The sequence below is a fragment of the Mandrillus leucophaeus genome, unplaced genomic scaffold, assembly GCF_000951045.1.
Source record: "Mandrillus leucophaeus isolate KB7577 unplaced genomic scaffold, Mleu.le_1.0 Scaffold91, whole genome shotgun sequence".
Taxonomy (NCBI): Eukaryota; Metazoa; Chordata; class Mammalia; order Primates; family Cercopithecidae; genus Mandrillus; species Mandrillus leucophaeus.
In genome coordinates, this window is record NW_012109919.1 from 5,753,010 (window position 1) to 5,759,398 (window position 6,389).

Sequence of the window (6,389 nt, forward strand, 5' to 3'; positions counted from 1 at the left end):
CTACTGAACTATGACTTCCCACATCCCGAACTGTGACTTCCCACATCCCAGAAAGAGGCCAAAATGCGAATTGTGTCAAGACCGTACCACAGCACTTAACTCGAAGCTTAAACAGAGCTTAAGTGAACATGACAGGATTGTGAAAAAGATAATGTCTCCAGGAAAAGGAGGGCTCGTTTAGTTTGCATGCCTTGCTGTCCTCTGAAGAGCCATCATTTGTGTGTTTTGGTGGCTTTGGGAAGCAGGCAGCCCAGTGGCTCTAATCTCAGTCTCAGCTGGGCACCAAACTAGAGTTCCTGGGAACTCATTTTTCTCATAATTCAGCTGCATTTTACTAAGAATCATATAATTTTTGTACAATTGCTGCGGAAGGCTACGGAGTTGTTCTTGCTGGCTTTTCCCGTGAAGTATGGGGACATTTAGTCAAAACGTTCAACAGCAGGATAGCCTTGGATGAGGTGGTAAAGGTCATCAGGGCCTGGGCTTCTATCTTTCATGAGTCACCGGCAAACAGCACTGGGTTTTGACTCAGTTTACCTACTTCCTGCTTTAGCATTTGCTCATTAGTTGAGGGGAAGGGTGGAAGAACCCAGTGTCTAAATTCCAATCATGTTGGACTTGTTGACACTGAATTGCCTGAGCATCTGACCCAGTTCTTGGTGTGCAGTAGATGATGTGCAAGTGCTTGGCACATGAATGAATGAAACACACCGGCCATCTGGCCTGGGAATGGGAACTTGTTCTCTCCATTGCCTGATGTTCAGCTCTGCAGCCACAATGCAAGTTCCCTTCCTGAGCCCTCTGACCTCCTTCATTCAATGCGAACTGTGACTCTGATGCTCATCATGTACAATGCTTGGGGCACCCAGACAGCAAACGTCTTAATTAAGGAGACTCCCAACTTAGTTCATCTCACTGATTTGTTTCCGGTGTCCAGAAAAAGGCTGAGAACTACATAGCCAGGTTGTTAGAAAATATTTGTAGAGTAAGTGAATCAAAATACTAGCAAAGGGAGCTTCACAGAAGGAGGAACAAGGGAAAGAAAGGAGCAGAAAGATGGAGGGCAGGAGACAAGGGTAGGAAAGAAGAAGACAGCCTTCTGAGGAACAGGATGGAAGCACTTTTAATAGAGAAGCAGCTCATACATGTGTCTGCCTCCTCAGCTCAACCAAAAAGCAATTCTCATCCCTACCACCGTTGTTACCCCTGTATGCCCAGCCATCACTTGCTCCTTCTCCAAAGCTCAGCCAAATTTCCATCCTCAGCGGAGAGCCTTGTACTGTGGGTTGGGGGTCAGGGTGCATTCCCTTCCACAGCCCACCCAATGGCTGAGCCCTGCTTTCTAGAGACCCACGAGTGTCCACCTTGTAACCCTAAACAAGTTCTGCAGCCAGCCTGCATCTTTCTGTCTCTCTTGGTCGGTCTGGCAGCCTGTCTCTCCCTCTTTCTCTGCTTCCTTCTCTGTGGGCCTCTCTCTGTTTCTTTGCCCATCTCCATCTCTTTTTCCCTTTGTGCGTTTGTGTCTCTGCCTCTCTCTGCATCTATCTGTGTCTCTGTGTCTACTGTTGTTATGTCTGTCAGCTCTGTGTGGCTTTCTCTGCATGTCTCTCTGACCTTGTGTCTCTTTCTGCCTGTCTCTCTCACTTCTCCCTTGCTCTCTTTGTGCGTACTCACAGTCTCTGTGTGTGTCCTCTTCACTCTCAACAGACTGCTTTGTCTTTGTGTATATTCTAGTGGCATCTGACATAAAAGTGTCCTGTCTTTCCTTCCCATCCCTCTTCTCCTGACTGAAATCCTTGGTGGAGGTGCTGCACACCGCTTATTTAAATCACAGAATTGCAGAGTCCTTCATGCTGACAGCAGCACGTTGGGGGAATATGCCTCACCACCGCCTCAGCTTACATAGCCACATGAAGGCCTGAAATAGACTGTTCCGGAAACAGGTTACCTCCTTCCTTTACTTTCCCTGGAAGGTCCGGAGAAGTCATCAGCTCCTCGATGATTTGGAAACTCCCTAAATTGTGTATACTAGAATGGCCTCAGTGCTTCAGAGAGAGGGGGGCCTGACAGAGGTCATTAGGAAGATTTGGTCCGTGCACCTCTCTGTGATGAAGTCCATGCCTTAGCACACTGACAGATAACTGGCAGCTCTCCCTCCCCGGAACTCGGCTTACCAGATTGAGCAGCCCAGACAGCAGTTTAACCCGAGGGTCAGAGGGCAGCCAGGCGTTATCTACCAACTGGCTGTGTTCCCTCCGCCTCGCTGAGTTCTGCCTTCCCTTATAGACTCTGACAGGAGGGGCCAAGCCGCGGGGCTTCCCCCTAGGATTTAGGGATGTAAAGAGCCTTCCAACACACCCCCCTCCATTTTTAAGTGAATGAAACTGAACACAGATTCCTTATTAATAACCTGCACCAGAGGGTACATCCTGAGATGCAGGAAATGAGAGAGACAGCACATCAGTTTGAGGCGTGCACGACACACACACACACACACACACACCCCAGTGTGCATATCAAAGCCATCTTGCGAATCTTCAGTTGATTAAAGATGAGGATTGAAATACATCTTAATAACCAGAAAATAACTTACAATCTAACATCTTGATTGTACTAGATTTCAAAGGGCAGCAAGATGTGTTGAAATGCACATATCTAATCACCAGTGGAATTAACAGATTTGCAAAAGTTATGCTTGAGAACCTTATGTGTAGCTGTAACACAGCATAATCAAATTCCCATTTAATTTTATTAATGTTAAAATTCAGACCCTTCGCACATTACCATTCTTTCTAATATTAAATGGGGGGCTATGGAGAAAGCACATTTTAAAATGTTTTCTTTCTTGTAGATATTTTTAAAGCAAAATCGTGTGTTTTCATATCTTATTATTCATTTGAGTAAGAGCATTTCCCCCTCTTTCTATCAACCTTGATCCCACAAACCAAGTTGGGTATAATGGAAACCGAGACTGGCTGCTCCCTGCACTGCAGGCGTCTTGTCCAGGCACTTGTAGCATGCGCCGTCTTGGCTGCGTTCCTTTCCCCTTCCTCTATCTGCCTGCCACGCCCAGTCCACTGTCACCAATGTTTACACATAAGCCCATCGTCCTTCACTGACTGCCAAGGGCATGCATCATCTTCTCCTCCTCCCTCTGCAGCTGTCCTGACCATGCATCTCAGAAAACCCAGATCCGAAGATATTTCTGTCACTCACCTGAGACCTCCACAGACCAGGATCCCATCCTGGCGGAGCTTCAGAATCACGTTGGGTGAGGGGTGAGATGCCATGCAAAGCAGACTTTGAATTTTATAAGCAAGGGACCCACATAATCAGAACTGCATCAGGACTTTTAAAAAACAATAGAAAGAAGGGGTATGAATTTGAGCAACAAGAGATCGGGAGTGTGATAATGGTTTTATTTGGTGTTTAATAGTCAGGCACATAGAAATCAACATATATATCCAATTATTGTGACTGGGATTAACATTCAGGTCAGTGGTTATGTGGGATAAATAAGGGATTCAGAGAGGAAGAGATAGAAGATAGAAATAGAGTCTTTCCATGAAACAAGAAAAGAACCATTCTTTAACTTAAATTACCTAGCAGAATTTAAAATACCACACATAGAATAATCTCAAAATGGCCACTGGATTAGAAATGCCATTTTTTCTGTTAATTGGAGAACTGTAGCTTGGAGTCAGAAAATTTGGGGCTACGTCTAGCTTTTATCTCTTCCTAGCTGTGAAACATTAGGTAAAGTACCTCGTCTCTCTGAGCCCATAACGCACGACCTCTCTGCAATCATAACGATTACTCTACCAGCTTACCAGAATAACTTAAATAATTTACTGAGAAAGGAAGGATATATCACGGTGCTCTGTAAAATAGAGGCACACAGATGTAAGGTGCTATTAATATAAAACTATATTTATTAACATGATTCTGACTAAATTCACTTTTTCTCTTTTAAAAAATAGTTGAACACTCTTCTTTTTCTGCACAATGCCCACACAGGCTTCATTTTTATTTGTGAAACCAGGTGGTTTTTGCCAATGAGTCCATGAAATGTCGTGTTTACCATGATACCAAGAAAGAAAAAAAGATTGGCACACAAGGAATGTGCTAAGGCTTGAGTCACACAGGTTTGAGCTCACATACCAGGTCAGCAACTTAAAAGTTGCATGGCCTTGTTATTTTACTTAAACTCTCAGTGTGCCTGTTACCTTAAAAGGAAAGGAAGAGAACGATACTCTTCACTTTATTTTTCAGATTGTATACAATGTAAGCAAAACTGGGACAAAGATGTGTGGCATTGATCAAACTCCATTTAGATACAAATATCAGAAACCAAATTCAAGCTGGCTGAAGGGAATTTGTTGCCTCTAGTAACATTGTTTTTCATATATGAACACACTTTCACCTACATCAATTTTTATCTGTAGGTAGACAGGTGAAAGAGAATAGAAAGATAGAGAGGTAAGTATATAGATAGTTAATAAATAAGTAAACAGCTAGAAAGAAAGGTGGATGTAAAGATAGATCAGTTGATCAATGCAACATATCTTGGATCCTATGCCCATTGCTGTGACCAAGAGGAGGTCTGTGCTGTGAGGGTCCCACTCAGTCATAAAGATTATGGGAAGAGTCAATTCTCCCCAAAAAGAGGAAAGAGTATTGGGCAGACAAAAACAATCCAAATCCACTACATTTCATCACAAGGCAACCTAGCACCCAGGTATTGCCATTTTGTTTTATACTCTTTTAAAGTTATTTTCTTGCTTGATATGGACAACTGCAACCCACTCCCCTCCTTTCCAAAGAGAGACCACACAAAGGTTTGTCTGCATACTTCATCTTGCTCAAAGTCCAAGCTCTCTGGGTGGTATGCACTCTTCTTTGTTAGGGCCAAACACAGAAGCCGCTACTCTGGTGATCTGGGATAACGACAAATAAAATCCCTCCTGGAAAAGTTCCTCTTTTCCCATGATCGTCAGAGTACAGGGCGGCACTGTAGAGAAAGCTTTCAAAGACTTACTTCTGGGGCCTGAAGAGGCAGTTCTTAATCAGCCATTTGCTTGCACCTAGATCACAGGGAAGCCCACAGTTAATTAACTATGTTCTTCGGTGAGCACACCTGAGAAGGGTGACCAGAATCACTCCCCTTTGTAGGGGCTGAATCTATTAGCACTCACTTCCATTTAGTTAAGTCACCAGGACTGTGTGATTGCTTTAGAAATGGAGCAGTCACAAGTCCTGGTCTGCCAGGCTTGGACTTTCTCTGGAAACACACTGCCTTCATAGACACTTTCTCTGCTGGAATCCTGAAATCTTGTCATAAATTAGTTAATAAAGTCACTGCTTTAATCCTCACAAAACTTATTTGAAACCTAGTCGTGCCCCATCACCTTTGGCCTAGTTCAACGTTGCCCTCTAGTGGCTGAGTGTGACACGGCCCGGTTGTTCCTCATCTCACCAACCCCAAGCCCAAGGCATCCATCCTACAGCTGCTAATCATGATAAAACCTAACGGCCAATGCAAGAGTCATATGACCCTTTGCACGTGTTTTCTTTAAATTAGCCAATCCACGTTCACCAGGAAAAGGCCTACAGGACAACATCCACAGACCTTAATAAAGGCCTAATAGTACAGGTCTCTCTCCTGAGCTCCCCGTCTTCAGGTCGCACTCCCTGCTGCTTTCAGACATTCCATTGGCCTCCTCAACCTCCCTGGGATTTGTAAGTAATACATTTCTTCTGCTTCATGCATTTTGGTTTTTCCCTCTTCGTCATGTCTCACTTGAGTAACACACCAAAACCTAACTTTCCCCCTTCACTTAGCACTTTCCTTGAGAGTGACTATCTCAGCTATGACCAATCTCAACAAAGAGATCTCAAGACCAGCTTAGAAAGAAACCATAACCACACAAAGTCTCTATGCTCTGATAACTGGCACCAAAAATCGTGTTGAATTGTTTGACTTGTATAAGAAGCCCATCTTTGCACATTTGTCTCAGCAACAATAGGTGTTCTGCCCATCCCAATAGCCTTAGGCTTACTGACTTTTTTCTCGGCTTGTCTTAGAGCAGTTTAAAATGTTATGTTTGGGGCCGGGCACAGTGGTTCAAACCTGTAATCCCAGCACTTTGGGAGGCTGAGACGGGCGGATCACGAGGTCAGGAGATCGAGACCATCCTGGCTAACACGGTGAAACCCCGTCTCTACTAAAAAATACAAAAAACTAGCTGGGCGAGGTGGCGAGCGCCTGTAGACCCAGCTACTCAGGAGGCTGAGGCAGGAGAATGGTGTAAACCCAGGAGGCAGAGCTTGCAGTGAGCTGAGATCCGGCCACTGCACTCCAGCCTGGGCAACAGAGCGAGAAAAAAAAA